This window comes from Protopterus annectens, chromosome 17.part0 (genome assembly GCF_019279795.1).
Source record: "Protopterus annectens isolate FY-2018-M chromosome 17.part0, PAN1.0, whole genome shotgun sequence".
NCBI classification, from domain to species: domain Eukaryota; kingdom Metazoa; phylum Chordata; order Ceratodontiformes; family Protopteridae; genus Protopterus; species Protopterus annectens.
Window position 1 is genome coordinate 756,581,687 of NC_056751.1, and position 17,912 is coordinate 756,599,598.

Consider the following 17,912-nt stretch of genomic DNA (forward strand, 5'->3'; position numbering starts at 1 on the left):
ACTAAATTATGCATATGAAGAAAATTCAGTGAATTGTAAAAAAAAAGAAAAAAAACCATGGACCCTACATAATCACACTCTGGAATTTCAGATTCCAGTTTTGGTCTTTTTCATATTAGAACTGCACTGAAGAAGATAGCAAATGTCTCTAAATCCAGGTTTCCCCTTCTCTCCTCAGACCCCAAGTCAATCTGTTACAACTGACACTTCAGATTTTGCATGAAGAACAGTTTCTGTGAGGGCACAAGTGCAAGATCTGTGGAATGCTTCAGTCGAACCAAAGCACATAAATGTCAAAGAGATGTTGTCAGTGAACCATGCCTTAAAATCTCTTCATCATCTATGGTCCCCAGGACCTCTTCAGGTGATTACATATAACGCCACAGTGATTTGGTACATAGACAAACAGGGAGGCACCAGGTCGTACCCTCTGTTCAAGCTGGCTGTGATGGCTTGGGAGATAGCTCCACAGTGCTTTTTATCCCTCCAAGTATCATAAATTCTGTCAGAGCAAAATATAGTGGTAGACAACCTGAGCAGGACCAGGACAGAGCCTGTGAAATGGAAGTTGAATGAAGAGGTTGATGCAGTTATGTGGAATACCTCAAACACATATGTTTGCCTGTTTTCATTAGTCATCTAAACCAATTCTGCTACAGGGTGCCTTGCAAGAAAGCCTGGAAACATATACATTTTCTCTCCAGTAGCTGGGAATGTTCTTTTTGCATTTGTACCCTTTTCACTGATATCCAGGATAATACTAAAGATTCAGAAGGACTGTGCAGACATCACTGTAGTGACTCCCTTTTGGCTCAGGCATTTGTTCTTCCTTCGTATGGAATTAGCCAAGGGAAATGACCACGAGCTTCCTCACAGACTGCACCTACTCACACAAGACAGAGCAATTTGACACACCCCAGTCTCAAACAAATTAACTGTCTGGATGACTTCATTTTTTTAAACACCTTTATTGAATTATCACTTGTGACACAGGCAAACTTACATTTATATAAAAGTAATCAAACCATATTAACAAGTTCATATTTACAAACATTATACATCACATATGTTGTTATATATCCTATAATCTAGGCAACATTTCATAAATTATTAAATGTTTGCCTTCTCTTAAACTTCATTCTTACTCCAAAATGTTTTTTTTTGCATATATTGTTCTACAATTTTAATTTTTTTCTTGCATAATTCAGTTTTGATCCCTTTTAGACACCTGTTTCATGGGGACATGTAGCAGGTACTAAAGGAGACCAGAATATCTTCTGCAAGGAAATCTTATATTGGCACGTGGACAAGATGTTCTAGTTAGTGCCTAACAGATAACCAAGTCCCATTAGGGATTACATATCACTGCTGCTCAAACATTTGTGTCAATTACTTTCATCTGCCATGTCTTATTCCACTATCAAGGTATATCTTATAGCCATTTCAGCATGTCTACCCATGGATACTTCCCTGTCTTCTCTATTTTTGGTAAAACAGTTTTTGAAGGGGGTTTAAGGCCTCCTAGAAAACAAGTGGCTTCTTGTTGGGACCGTAACTTTGTGCTGAGAAAGTTAAGTATGTCTCCCTTTGAATCCGCTCATCTACAGATTTAAGGTTCAGAGCACAAAAAAATGTTCTCCTTATTGCTGTGACATGTGCAAGAGGAGTATCTGAGTAACAAGCACTCATGGCGGGTGAACCCTATCCAGTCTCCAGTAGGGATAGCGTCTGATTTAGAACAAATCCCTCATTTATACCCAAACGTTGTTGTAAAGTTTACTTTGAATCAAGCACTCAGCCTCCGCCTCTGTTTCATCCCGATGCTCAGAAGCAGGCAGTTGGTACTCTGTGCACTCAGGACATCTGGACAGACCTAAGTCCTTTACATCTGCTGATTGGTTGTTTATTTCTTATGCTGGGATAAGGAAGGGACACCCATGTCAAAACAGACTATTTCCTTGGTTCCTCTCGGCTATTGCCTGTTGTTATACCCACCATGGCAAATCAGTTCCAGGCAGTATCAAGGCACATTCTACTACAGCCTTGCCATCTACAGTGACATACTGGAAAGGGGTGGACTTTAGAAGCATTCTAGAGGCAGCGGCTTCTTAACATTTCTTAATAACAACTTAATGAGTCTGATGCATTTTCAGAATTCATAGCATTAACTCTTTTCACTTTAATACATAGTACAAAAGTTTATTTTCTTATTTCTGTTAGGGAAGCAGAGTTTTTTTTTTCGAACATATTGTCTTTCCTGTTACAGATCTTTGCAAAATGATTGCTTTTAGCACTGACATTACAACACTGACTCAAGGCATTCTGTCATTCTTATAGCTACATGTACTTTGTGAGACTTGAGTTTCAGCTGCATGAGAGTTTCTCTTCACCTCATGGCTCTTTTTCTTGTCTCCATTACCGCTCAGTGCACTCTTGCATTATTTCTCACTTTGTCCTTTTGTTTGAATTATTTTTTAATCTTACATGCATCGTTTTCTTTGGTTAATTATTTTGAATGTCTAGCACCAATTTCACTTGCTCTGCACACATCCTTGACTTCTGATAAGGTTAAGCCTGCTTCTCTTTATAGCTTGCCCATTGTCTGATCATTTGCTATACCACAAGTTCTTTGCATCCCACCAAACTGACTCTCACCTTTGCTCCTTCAGCTCAGTAACATAAGCATCTATATAGTCTCTGTAAGACCTTATGCCCTGTAAAGAACAAGTGGCAAACAACAAATTCTTCCTAGGTTCACAGTAACTCCTCCTGAATGTTTGTCTTTGTATCTTTCTCTCTGCTGCTATTTTATCTTTTTCATTTTCAAGAAAAGTAAAAGTTATTTTTCCAAGCTATTCCATTTATAATAAAGAACACACCAAATTTATGGACCCAGTGCCTCCAAATTTATGTTAAATGTCCCTGCAGTGAAAGAATTCCAACTGACTGCCACTGGAGCATTTTCCACTAAAAATTATATTTGTCCACTTCCAAACAAACTCTTGAAAAGCAGGTATACCTGTTCACTTCAGCAGATACATTTCATCACTTCTGTGACTATATCCCTGCAGTCTGATACTAAGTGACATCTGGATATTTTTCAGAATGTTCACTATACAACCCAGACACTATGAAAGTCCTTCTAGGTAAGATGGTGTGTTAATTCAAACTGACTTTCTAAAAGAAGTTAGCCCCATAGCATACAGATTCCCTGAGCTAGGCATTATCCTTTAAAACTATAGAACCCATACAGTACATGGACAGTGTTTCGATTTTCTTTGTTAACAAGCTGTAAATAATAATGTTGCAGAGTATTACATTACTACAAAGAAGCAAAACATTTCTCCAGTAGTATGTGTGTGTGTGTGTGTGTGTGTGTATATATGTATATATATATATATATATATATATATATATATATATATATATATATATATATACATGGGGTCAGGCTGTCACTTCTGCAATGACAATCATCTCAAGCCAAGGTTTGCACCACTAGGTGGCTACCCCTGCCACAGTAATTCATTCGCACCACTCACTGGCGCACACCCACTCTCACATATGGCCAATTTAGAGTGTCCAGTCTACCTACTGCGTGTCTTTGGAATGTGAGAGGAAACCCACTTGACCACAGAGAGGACATGCAGACTCCACACAGAAGGCACCCCAGCTGAGAATCGAACCGGAGAACCTCTTGCTGTGAGGCAACAATGCTAACTGCAGCACCACTGTTATATATGAATCATTGTTTATTTTATATATTTCAAAGAAAAATTGTATTTCAGCAAAAGAATGGTATCGATCCTCTGCGACTCATCAGTGGTATTGTAAATTAGAATGGTGCCCCGTGTCTACATATTGTCACCAAAGACAAGCACAGCTGACTGGGAGATGTTCTTCTGTTCATCAGTGGCATTGCTCTTGTTCAGCATGGTGGTATAGTGCTATATTCCACCATCAATGACTATCGTAGCTATAGGGTTAATGTCCTGCCCCCACATTACTGGCCTTACCTTAAGTCAAAATGGTGACAGAGTAATATATACAACGGTCAGAGAGCAGCATGGCTCTCCAATGGATGTCTTTGCTGTACTGAGAAGCACTGTTGTAAGTACTACTGATGCCAGAGAGCTACACAATACCATGATGGACAGGGAATCTGTCATTTACTTGTTTTAGGCTCTGTCCTGTGATCACTTGCTGTTACCACATGGGATTAGCATGCCTTTCTTCCACACGATTTGCTTCTAACAGTAGTACATAAGGTATCAGGGTGGTATAGGAACATTATTATCAGTGACTACCATACCACGTTAGATACTCACCCTTACTATGACACCGCACCACTGACCCAGTAATCAAGGAGCCTCAATCCTCACCACTAGCACCAGTGGGGAATGTACACTGGGAGGATGACAAGTACACACAGTATTTCCAGATGCAGCTCTCTGCATCAAGTGCAATTTCCCTGAAGAGCACACAGAGAGCATAGTCACTCCAGGACTGGTTTCTCCTTCTTTCTCCAGATCCACAATAAGACTCCCCACTGGCACATCTCTAGAGATCTCAGCTGAGTGGCCAAACCAAGACCTCCAACACTCTGTCTGTCCAACTAGTACTTTTTGTCCCTGCCCAAGTAGCTGGCACACACACTCTCTTTGATTTATACACACACACACACACACACACACACACACACACACACACACACACACACACACACACACACACACACACACACACACCTGGGAAAGGCTGGCACAGGTTTACTAGCTATGCCACCTTTTGCCCGGACTATAAGGTAGTTATGACTGCCACCAGTCAGCTCTTTATCAGCTACTTTAAGGCCCTTAACACAGGGTGCCCAATCTTACTGTGTAATGTTACTATCAGTACAAATGGTAGTTTGACCAAGAGCAAGGCTAGTAGGATTGGCCCACACAGTGTCACCAAATAAATATGCAAGTACTCTCAGAACTTAAATATCTCTAGACAGACCAGCCACAATGAAAGGTTTAAATATATTAAACTAACAAGAAAATACTCTGTATATATTTACAGTGACAGTAGAGTTCAAAATCACAGGGAGTATTTAAAACAACACTGCAGGACAGTTTCAGATAAATAGAGAAAAAATATCTAACTTAATTAGAGCAGCAAGAATGATGTAATGAGTGGATCTTGATGTTGTCAGGTCAAAGACAGAATACAGAATGCTGTCTCTGTCTCAGAGAGATCTCAAATTAATATCCCAAATATTACTGCTGGGATAGCTTGCAGGATGACATCATTTCTTGTCATCTGACTCTATCCTAGGTAAAACCCCCGCTGCTGAAAGCTAGCAGGATTTAGCTTATACCTGTGAAAATACATACACAAGGGCTTTTCCTCAGATCTTGCTACTTGCTGGAAGTCATAAAACAATAAAACACTTCCAAGACAAAACAGAAAGTTCCCTAGTTCTAGACATTGTGATTGTTACTGCATTGAAACTGAACAATGACATCTTTTTATGGCCTGGCCATAAAGTAATTTAATTTCAGCTATTTTTCTGAAGTTAACCTCCTGCGTTTCAGTTTCCATTGTTAAAATATATGCATTTAAACAATTACAGTACTGTATGTACATTTCTGTTCTCTTTCAGCAGGGTACACTGTGGATACATCTTTAAGGTCAGTACTTTACAAAATACCTTTTCAACACACACTCCTGTACCAGCAGTTTGATATATACATAACATACAGTTCTAATACAGTTGTAACACATACATCTTACACAAATCATTTCGATATTCACCAATGACGTATAATTATGTACAAAATTTCAGATAGCTGTGCTGGCGGTATTTGCTTTCGTGACACTTTCTATAAGGGAAATTGTCAGAGGTCTAAATACTACAATAGTACTACTTCAGATTTTCTTTTATTTCATCACAAATGATTGCTGACAATTTAAAATGTAGACATGCTTATATAAACCAGCTTCAGTCATCACTTTATATACCTTTTCCTGACTGTTTGCTAGTTGACTTGCAAATGTGCAGCATTTTCATTAAAGCTGGGTCAGATATTGCTCTATATGCAGGGCACAGGTTGCCCCCAAGCAGTCTGTGCAATATAGAGTAAAGTGACAATGATTTCAGTCTGTCCACATAAGACAGATCTTGAAGACCCTGAATTTCATTTGTAAGGAACCTTTGTAGCCTCTCCATTTGCTGCAGGTTTTGGAAAGAAACATACCAAAAGGAGCATTGTACTCTATTACTGACCTTATGAGGGAAGAGTATAGGGGGTTTAACCTCTTTTCTTTCTGGAGGCAATGCCCTTACTTATGAGATGAGCAATATAAAATGCCCTTCTTACCACTGTGGAGACATGGTGATTGAAGTTAAGGTTGCTGTGAACCTGTGTGCCCAGATGTCTCACCACTGATTGTGTGCTTAGAGTATTGCTATTGATGTAGTAGTTTGCAGGAACATAACCCTTGCTGAAGGGGATGATAATGCATTTTTTGCATTAGGTCTAAGACTGGGATTTTTGGCACCAGTCATTAGTATGCGTAAGACCTTCTTGCAGGATGTTGACATTGCTAGGGGTTTCAAAGATTGCTCTCATTTTGCAGTCATCAGCAAACTTTGTCAGCCACAGTCCTTTATTCCTTTGGAGAAGTAGATTCCAAACACTAGGGGCTCCAGAACCAATCCCTGCTGGAGGAGGTGGAGTCCCCTATTTTGACCATATGAGTTCTATCAGTGAGCCAGTTTGCAACCCACCTGACAATATATGAGTTGATACACAGTTGGGTGAGTTTATCAGTGATGCCTGAGTGGGGGATTATGTCAAAGGACTTGGCTAAGTCTAGGTAGGCCTTATGCACAGATTTGCCCTCATCTAGGGTTTTGGTGACTGTCTTGAAGAAGTCCATCAAGTTTAACAGGCATGATTTCCTTTTGACAAAGCAAACTGGGTGGGGTCGAGCATTTAGTGATTTCCTATATCTTTGTTAATAAGGTCCATGATGATGCATTCCATAGCCTTGCAAATAAGGCTGGTCAGGCTAATGGATCTATAGTTCCCAGGGTCCGTGGATGCACCCTCTTTGTGCAAAGGGATGACGGAAGCTGTTTTCCACTCCGCTGGAACAAAGCTAGTGCTTAGGCTGTGATTGAAAAGCATACCCAATGGTGATGCTAATTCCTGTTTTAACTCATGTAGAACACAGCCAATGATGCTGTATGGTCCCACAGAGGCTGTGTTTTTGACGGTGGAGAGGGTGTTTAAGACCTGCTCCACTGAGATGCTAGGTGGCGGACAGGTGTTAGGGATGCTTTGAGGTATACATGGTGGGGATAGGGAAGTGAAGTTTTCACTGAACCTGTCAGACAGCAGGTTTGCTGTATACACAGGTTCTGTATATGTGTTACAATTAACTATGAGTTCAGTGCAAATCTGGGCCTTACCTTTGAGGTTACAGATGGAACTGAAGAATGTCTTGTGGTTATTCTTAGTTAGGGAAGCTAATTTGGATTTGTAGTTAGCTTTGGAGGACTTCACTAGAAGTCTTATTTGCTTGAGTAGGGAGTGTTTCCAGTTTGAGACCGTCCCTTCTACTCTTAGACAGCAATTTCTTTCTCCTGTTGTATAGCTTATTAATGGTAGTTGTCTACCAGACAGGTTTGTTTTTCCTTGAAGATCTAGCTTTGGTTCTCTCAGGTATGGCAGACTCAATATACTTGTACAGGTGCTTGTATAAAGCATTGGTGTATAACTCAGCATAGGTGTTTCTTCCATCAGTGGGGGGAGGGCTATGACTCACATAAGGAGTTCTAATTGGCCTTGGAGAAGTTTTTTAGTCTAGTTGTTGCTGATGGGGTGTCTTGTATTATAGTTACCTCTGGTGAGACTGATTTGTGGTCAGATCTCACCAGGGATGGCCACACACACTGGGGGGTGGTGTAGTGGTTCCCCATGTTGGCGAGCACCAGATCCAGGATGTTTGAGCCTCTTGCTGGTGTGTCAACCAGCTGGTCCAGGGCATTGGAGTTAACAACGCCCAGGAACCTTTGGGCAAGTCAGTTAGAACATGTATAATTTATCCAGTCAATGGACAGGTAATTAAAGTCATGCAAAACCAGGATGTTTGGTTGTATCTTGACTGACTCCATCTGAGTGGATATCTTGATTCATGGAGGGGGTTCTATAGCTGGCAATGACCTGAAGAAGGGTCTTACCTACAGTCAATTGCACAGGAGGTAATTCTAGGGAATTGTGCTGTTTAACCAATCTAGAGGTGTATTTACCTTTAATGAATACTGATACACCACCTCCTTTAGTTCTCATGCCTTCAGTTTGTGGTCTGAATGTGTGGAAGGAAATGTAACCTGGTATAGCTGGGGTGCTCTCTGCAGCTTTAAACCAGGTCTCAGTGACTGCAGAAATGTCAGCATCTTCCAAGGTAAGGACTGCTTCCATTGAGTGCAGTTTCTGGTTGTTTAGCAGCATAACCTTGAGGTTGTTTTTAGAGGGTATTTTTACGTTGGGTATTTTGTTCTTGTGATAGTGCCTAAAAAATGCACTATGATAGGGGCAAGAGCCTTAGCCTGTAACTGAAATCCCAGGGTTGACAGATGAAGACCATCTCTGACAAAGCATTGAGGTCTGTTTACCATGTCATCCCAGGCTGAGAGATATTGGATCCTCTTTGAATGACGCCATTTGTTGAGGTCAATCATTTTTTGTTTGTATTGAAGTATCATCCTAGGTGAAGGTAAAATGCTGCTTAGGACTAGGGACATACCTGCCTGAAACACATAATTAGAGAGCTCAGTCATGTCTGTCTTCATATAGTCCAGTGACGTATGCCTCAAGTTGTTTACACCAACATGGACTATGATGGAGTAATAACAGTGCCTGTTGTTTAGAGACTTGAGTGCATGTGTGATGTGGCGGATCCTGGCATCTGACAGACAACTGACCATGACCTTTTCTTTATCCACCCTGGTGAATCACCTATGACTAAGATGTTTGTTTTTGTGTTATGCCTTAAGGACTTGACTGGTGAGACACTGATATGTGACATATTATGTGCACTATGTTCTGCAGAGGATATATTATGTGAAGTGTGATTGTGTTTGTGTTTGGAAAGCCTCTGATGTTTAGGTAAGTTTCTAGTAAGGACCTCAGCATATGTAGGTTTATGTGTTGTTGGTTTGGTAGGTGCAGGAGGTGAAGTGTGCATGCTGACAACCTGCTTACTATCAGATGAACTGACTGGTGAGTGAGAGAGTCTGGATTCTGGGTTCTTGATATAGATGCATCTCTCACATAATGAATTTGTGTGGACTAGAAGAAGTGGGTTGTCTATGTACATGAAGCAATTGCTATATTGTCTTGGGATGCCCATGTCGACCAGCCTGGCTGGAGAAACTGTGGGAAATTGTCTGTCCATAATGCTAGGTAAGTTGATGTGATCAGAAAACAGGGAAAGGATAAGAAGGGACAAGTAAAGTAGAGGACATGAGAAGTGGACAAAAATATGAAGGGCTAGTAGGTATAATCAGTGTTGGTACCTGAGGAACTTCGTTGAATGTATTACCTATCAGTGAGAGGCAGTTGTGAGAACTCATCAATGGAGCACCAGCAATGTACTAAGGGAAAATTTGCATGCAAAAGTGTTTACGTTTATAACTGCCAACACTGCCCACTGCTGCGCAGCAGTGAGTGATGTGCATACAAGTGCAAACCTACTCAACCGTGGTGCTTATGTAGTAAATGAGAGCAAACTGATTTAAACAAATTAACTAATAAAAAAGCTCAAAACTGAGCCCTGTTCCAGCAACCTTCAATCAGATGTGTTTTAACTGCACACTCCTGCCACTAGGTTGCAGAGGAACCCTCTCCAACTAAATATGGCCTGATTTAGTGCTCAGGTTATACAAACAGAACTAGATTCAGCAGGTCTGAATCAAGTCTTTGCTACAGCAAACAAAGTGCAACAATTTCAGAAAAAAAAACCCAGTTCAAATAAACAGTGATATTGTAAAAATGCAGTTCAAGAGTGCAATACATAGTGCTGGGTCTGATGAGGGCAGGCTACAGTGGTATGATGACCTCTCTGACCTAGATGCCATGTTCTTGTGATGACCTCTCTGGACCTAGATGCCATGTTCTTGTGATGACCTCTCTGACCTAGATGCCATGTTCTTGTGATGACCTTTCTAACCTAGATGCCATGTTCTTGTGATGATCTCTCTGGACCTAGATGCCATGTTCTTGTGATGAAATCTCTGACCTAGATGCCATGTTCTTGTGATGACCTCTCTGACCTAGATGCCATGTTCTTGTGATGACCTCTCTGACCTAGATGCCATGTTCTTGTGATGACCTCTCTGGACCTAGATGCCATGTTCTTGCTTATAAGTTGAGCAACACAGAAGTATTTTCTAGCTACCTTGGACACATGGTGGCTGAAGGCTTGGTTACTATCTGCATGAGTTCCCAGCTTCATGATGAGTAAGCCAACTTTTTAAAGTCTTTTATGGTATTTTTTTGAAGATGTAGTTACCTGGGGTGACAGACTTCCCAAAAGGTACTATAATACAGCTCTTGGTATTGAGTTTTAAGTCACGGCTTTGGCACCAAGCGTTTGTCTGTATTAGACCTTCCTGAAGGATATTCTTGTCTTGGGTGATGCATTGACTGCTCCTGGTCTGTAATCATCTATGAACTTGGTCAGCCAAAAGCCTGTGACATCCAAGAAATAAATGCCAAAAGGAGTTGGCCTAGCACAGAACCCTGGGGGACATCACTGGTGACTGGTCTCTTTGTGGAGCTGGCCTCACCATTTCTAACCTCCTGGGTTCTATCAGTGAGCAAGTTGTCTATCTATCCAGTGTGTTATAAAGGGGTTTATACCTAGTTTCATAAGTCTGTTAACAATGCCTGAGTGGGGTATTGTACCAAATACTTTAGCCAGATCTAGGTAGAAAGAATGCACAATTTCCTCTCATCCATTGTCTTAGTGACTTATTCAAAGAAGTCCACCACATTCAATAAGCATGACCTTACTTGGTCAAAGTCAAAGTGAGATGGATCCAATGTCTGGAGGTCTCCTATATTCTTGTTGATAATTTCCAGGATAATACTTTCCATGGCTTTGCAAATAAGACAAGCGAGACTAATGCGTCTGTAGTTTCCAGGATCTGTTGAAGGTCCTCCTTTGTGAAGAGAGATGACTTTTGTAGTCCCCCATTCATGTAGCACAAAGTCTGGTTTAAGACTGTAGTTAAATAATGACTCTAGGGTTCCTGATAAGTCATATTGTTAACTATTCAGGAGGCATTTTGGGATGATATCAGGGCCCATTGAGAATATGTTTTTGGCTTTAGTGAGTACAGCCAGTACATACTCCCTAGTTATAGCTAGAGAGGTTATGTTTGAGGGTATTTTTGAGGGGATGGTTGTGGGTGATGGGGGGAGACAAGGTTGGAACTGAACTTGTCTGCTAACATATTTGCTATATTGTGAAGCTCAGTGAATGTGGCACCATTAACCACCAGTTCAGCACATTGCTGTGTGCTGCCCTTGAGGTTTCTGATTTAGCTGTAGATGGACTTATGGGTATCTTTCACCTGGGAGTCTATCTTAACCTCAAAGTTGGCTTTGCTTGACCTAATTAGCCCTCTTAGTTGCCTGTTTGTTTTGATGAAAGAGTTTCTATCTTTATGGAGTTACAGTTCCTGATTTGTGCCATACTGTTTTTTTTTCTTTTGTTGTATAGCCTGTTTAATTTGGGATGCCACCAGGGTGGTTTGTTTCTGAGGCTAGTACTGGGCTTATTTCTGGTGGGTACGTGAGCCTCTATGTAGCTGTTGACATGGTTGTACAGAGTTTCTGAGAGCAATTCAGCATATTCTGCTGTGTTTGGAGAGGCACTGAATTTTACCAAACCATCACTTAGTGAAAGGTAGATTGCCTTGGAATAGTTCTTAAGTATTACTGTTTTTACTGGAGTTACAGAGTTGATTTTGATTTCAAGGGAGACATCTTTTTGGTTGCACCTTATCAAGGAAGGCAAGACAGTGGGGGTGGGGGTGCAGCATTCTCCCATACTTGTGAGTACGCGGTCCAATATATGGAGCCTGTAGTGGGATTTTTCACAATTTGGTCAAGGATGTTTGTATTTACAAAGTTCAGGAATCTCTGTGCCTGTAGGTTTGAGGCTGTGTAGGAATCCGAGATTATAATCAGAGTCTATAGAGGGATAATTAAAGTCTCCCATGAGTAGGGTGTTAGGTTGGATGGTAAGGGTCTCCAGTTGGTCCATGTTTGCATTATAATATTCTTGGGACATGGAGAGTGACCTATAGCTTGCTAGGATATCGTATGGGATTTTGTCTATAGTGATCTGTACATGGAGGAATTCCAGCATGTCACCCTGCTTGACCACCCTAGAGGTATGCTTGTTAGTGATGTGTATCAAGACACCTCCACCTTTAGACTTTGCTGTACAGCTGCTGGTCTAAAAGTGCAGATGGCATGAAACCTTGCACTTCTGGGGTGCTCTCTTTCTCTTTAAACCACGTGTTAGAAACTGCCCAGATGTCTGTATTCTCAAATGTGAGATGTGAGGAGGGATTAGAGGGAGTGTATTTTTTTTTATTTAGGCTCCTGGCATTGAGCAGTAACAGTCCGGGATTCAGTTGAGTTGATTTTGCTCTATCTGTAGGTTTGAAAATTTGGCATTGCTTAAAAAGGCACTATGGGATGGATAAAGTTTTAGCCAGCATTTGAAAACCTAGAGGGGAGAGGAGCAGACCATCTTTGGCAAAGCAATGTGGTGTGTCAAACGTGTCCTGCCAAGATGACAAATATTCGATTCCCTTAGAATGACATCATAAACACAGCTAATTGTTAAAATCAATCATGTTTTGCTGATGTTATGGCATCATCCTCAGTGATGGTAATATGTTGATCAGTGCTAGGCTCCTACCAGCCTGAGACACATAGTCTAAGAGCTCTATAATGTTTCTCTTCATATGGTCCAGGGGGTACATCTCAGGTCATTTACACCTACATGGACTATGATGGAATCATACTGGTACCTGTGGTGTAATGACTTGAGTGCATGTGTGATTTGGCAGATCCCGGTACTGGATAAGTAAGTAACCATCATCTTCTCCTTGTTCAGCCTGGTTAGTGGGACCTCTGTATCTCTTATAATGGAGTCCCCTATGATGAACCATTATATTCTCCTTGTTCATCCTGGTTAGTGGGACCTCTGTTTCTCTTATAATGGAGTCCCCTATGATGAACCATTATCTTCTCCTTGTTCAGCCTGGTTAGAGGGACACCAGCACCTCTTATAATGGAGTCCCCTATGATGAACCATTATCTTGTCCTTGTTCAGCCTGTTAGAGGGACATCAGTACCTCTTATAATGGAGTCCCCTCTGATGAACCATTACCTTCTCCATGTACAGCCTAGTTAGAGGGGCATCAGTATGTCTTACAATGGAGTCCTTTATGACAAGAGTCCTGGGAAATGTGTTTGTTTGCCTTATGGGCTTAGTGTTTAGGGCTCCATTGAATGTGACTGTATGTATGGTGTTAGGTGGTGTTTTTTCCAAGTTCCTTTGGGCTTGCTGAGATATAACTTTGCCAACAGGCTATCTAGTTGATCTTTGTCATTTAGGAAGAGTGCTTTTAAGTGTCTCAGCATACTTTAGTCTATGTGTGTGTCTTGTGTGCATGGTTTTGACAACCACATGTGCACTTGTATGCAAGAGTTTAGCCTCCACTTTTATTGTGAAAGTTCACCTCTTCCATACTGTATAGTTCTTTAAGGATTGAATGGTTGTTGGTAAACATGAGACAATTGCTGCATTGTCTCAGGATGCCCATATGCACTAAGCTGGCTACAGATAATTTAGGAAATTGCATATCCATGATGTCCAGTCCTTTAATTGGTGAACTACAAGGGGGATGGTATATTGAGGTTAGAAGACTGTTAAGGGGGTTTTGTTGGTGCAGACTAATAAGGGTGCTTTATTGGGCCAGATTATGTTAAACAGTATTAAATTCTCCTAACTTTAATGTTTACACAATACTAAGAGTGCTTTATTGGGGCAGATTATGCTAAACAGTTCTGATTTCTGCTAACGTTAATGTTTACAAAATACTGAATTTTACTAAATCTGTAGGTATTGCCAGTCTATGCCCAGCTAGCTGCTCTAAGCTTGTCGGCTCACAAACTATTTGTTCTGTAATTATTACTTTACAGGGTACAGTTTTATGGACCATTCTATGTGGAAAATTTGCTGTCTATGGAAAACAATGGCTGGGAAGAGTACTTAAATAGCTTATACAAAAGGTAACAGCAATGAAAGAGAAGAGGGAGGGCCTTTGGAAATTAGATAACCATAATGGGTGGAGGTGAGAAGCAGAACCTTATAAAACCACAATAGGGAAAGGGTAGAAGGGCTGGGAAAAAATTCAAGGAAGAAACAGTCTAGCTGTAGAGGGATCCAGTCAAATAAACCAAATATTGGAGCTTTTTCAGAAATTTTAGCTAAATGTCTCAGTGGGCATTGTGGAAGACACAAGGAATAGGGCAACTGAAAGGCATTAAAATGCAACTTCTCTGAGCTGCAGGTTAAAATTTCAGAAATTTTAGCTTCATATCTCAGTGGAAAGTGCAAGAAAAACCCAGCCAAGCTAGAGTTTCCACTGTGTGATATCTTAAACCTCCTGTAATGAGGCCCATTGGATATATGCAAATGACCCCTTAAGGGCATCAAGCATTTTAGCTAAACAGCTTCTGAATGCCCATGATATTTTACTTATTAAGTCTTTATGGATACATTCATTTCAGTAAAGTCAGACCCCACTATCTGTGGACATGCATGGTTCTGTCTTTTTATTGACCTCATCAGCACAGCTTAAGTGGGTTGCTTGGCTATATTTTAGAAATAAAGGGTCTTCAAACCTATTTGATGCCCATAAATATTAAGATGCCTGCAAAATATCTCAACTAACATCTAAACCAAAGGATAAAAAGCTCACACATACAAATCATTCAATAAGACGTGCAAGATAAACTCAGCCAAGCTAGAGTTTTCAGTGAGGATAAAAAGGTCACACAGACAAACCTTTTAGTATGACCCTGTGTTTTTAAAGTTTGGTCAAACAATTCATTTACGCTGTACTGATGAAGTCAATTAAAAGGTTGAAACATGCATGCTTATAGCTAAGGGGGTTTGGATTTATTGGACTGAATGTACCCATAAAGGGAAAATGGATAGGCTTAAAATGCCCCCCCCCCCCACAAGGGCTACTAGTATATGAATCTATGAAAGGCTCTAGAATGCAGCTTTAAGCAGGTGAATGATAAGCAGAACATAAAACTGTAGGATCAAAGTTGGAATATCAACAACTGGAAAAGCACTGAAACACAAATACCAGAGCAGAAAAAAACAATACCCTCTCTACTGATTTATATCTGCCTCAGTTTAAGGTACCAGACCATGCAGAAATTTACCAGTAACACTGTTTATAGAAAAATGCAGTAAAAATTACTAAAGAAGGCTCAAATTTGGCAGTAGTTCACATTTCTGCCACAACTATGAATGAAACTACAAGATTAAGACCCAGCAGGTCTTAAAGTACAAACAACCAGCTTTTACAAAAAATTTTACTTGTGGAGATAGAAGTGCTGTATAATGTAGAAACAGGATCTTCCCACAACTGCAAATTAAGCTACAAGATTAACGTCCCAGAACAAACATGCAAACAAACATGGAAAAAAGCAAAACAGTATGAAAAGTATCACCACACGGGTCACTACAAGTGCAACTTAAATATCTGTCACTGAAACTTTTAAGCAGAAATTGTAACACCTATACAGTTGCAATATAATTAGGTAATTGTCAAGCTGTTAAATTAATAGTTTGGCAAAAAATGTGTGGTAGTTTATTTTTTGCCAAAGTGTTAATTTAACAGGATTGGCAGTACAATTAATACTAATTATAACATACTCGGTCAGTTATGTAATTTATGGGCTGCCTTTTATAATTAATGCAAGATAGAAGTAAGCACACTTTCACATTTGAGAGGTGATTTTGAAGTTATTTTTTACACTAATTACTACAAATCTTGTTTTTTAATAGAAGACCGTTCATGCTAAAAAAACAGTATTTCAGAAAACATATTTGCAAGTAATTTTTAAAGCAAATAAAGGTATATAGTAATTGAACAGAGGCAATGCATATTAACTTTTTGTCAGGTATATTTTACTTGTACACAGTGAATGAAGGAAGTGGAGAAGTGAAGATTGTTTATTTATTTGTTTCTTTCTTTATTTTGCAGAAAGCATTATATTACTGACTGAAGAAAAACAATCATTTTGAAGGTTTAATTGAAAGCTGAGAGGGTCTCTGTAGCAGCAGAAGATAAGGTAAGCAAAATGTATGCAGTGAACCTTACAAATTCAGGAAAAGAAGTAGGCGTAGAAACAATGCAGAAATTGGATGTAGCCTAGCCAGAATCTAAAATATTAGGAAGAACTATTAATAAGGGCAATATGTAGACATATACCATATATACAATCGCTACATATTTTTAAATTATTTGTTGTGGAAAATAGGGTGTTTTAGAATTTAAACTACAAACCTTACCACAAGTATAAGGGTTAAGTTGTGTGTTTAATAATGATCTTTTAATCAGAATGTTTAGCTGGCTTGATGCTCTACTTATTTATGTGTTTATTTTTTGTTTGTTTGTGCATTTGTTTATTTAGTTTGGTTAAACCTGCTAAGCCTGTCTTTCCAGGATGTCTTTCCAGTTTTGTAAAGACACGCTATTCAGAAGCATGCAATACATAGGGTGGGAGACTGAGGCTACATTCTAGAACTTGGTGCAGAATTCTAGAAATCCTAGCTGCATCTCTGATTATTACTAAACTTGGCAAGAAAGTGACAACATGAAAATGGTAGATGATAAAAAATGTTGTGTTACAAGAAACACATATGTTATCTTTCCTCACAAATCTGGATGATTTGGGACACTCTGCCAGTTCCTGAGTTGGCACCTAAAGTGACAATTGTACTTCCACCTTAAGTTGGTTTCAAGTCAGAACCAAATAAAAATTCATATACTTCCACCTGTGTGTGTGTGTTGCTTAGGCCCCCTGCACTTGCAAGAAGACTGTGCCATCTATAATGAGTTTAATCCTAGAGCTATTACAGAAAGGAAAAACAAGTTAATTCTTAAAGGATTACTTCCTTCCTCTTTGAAAAGGCTTTATCTGGAGCTTCATCACCTGCAAAATCAAAAAAGTTCAAATCGGCTTCTCTGAGCCTTCTTCCTCAAGGCATCGGATCAACCTAGAAAAAGGCCTCTGTTGAATCTGACTCCAACGGATCATAAAAAGAGAAGATCAAAAATGTCAGATAAGACTTCATCCTCAGATTCGAAGCAGAAAAAAGAAAAGAATATTGGATCTGACCTCAACATCAGATCCAAAACATAAAAAGATGGAGTTATCGGGTCTGACTGCCTCAGATCCAGTGAAAAAATTATCCAGTCCATCAAATTCATCAGGCTTAATTTTCCAGCCAAAGACTAAGTATTCCCCTTCCATGGACCCTGTCCCCTCCAGGGCCCTTCACCCTTTTTAGAAAGACCCAAGTCTCCATTTGCAATTTCCACTCACTCTTCCAGGAGTCTTACAGAAGATGTGGAGAGATTGGTGAGAAGAATTTTCTCAGCACAGAGCCTGATAGGTGTCCCTTTGGGTCAGGAGGTCTAATCTTCCACTACCCCCTCCTCTGACTACTTCCATGGGCTTAGAGTCCTTAGATCTGAGCTGTCTGGCTCCATCTGCCTTGGATCTGAGGATATCCTTATCTTCAGA

The 17,912-nt window shown here is 40.1% G+C and overlaps 1 protein-coding gene across 5 annotated transcripts in view; it reads left to right on the top strand.

Moving 5' to 3' along the window:
• Positions 1 to 17,912, top strand: part of PLEKHA4 (pleckstrin homology domain containing A4) — a 2,050,101-nt gene that overhangs the window by 436,572 nt on the left and 1,595,617 nt on the right. For all 5 annotated transcript variants that reach the window (XM_044059475.1, XM_044059472.1, XM_044059474.1 and 2 more), the window contains exon 2: positions 16,367 to 16,454. The gene's annotated coding sequence lies outside the window, so the exon portion shown is untranslated. The remainder of the gene's footprint in view (positions 1 to 16,366; positions 16,455 to 17,912) is intronic.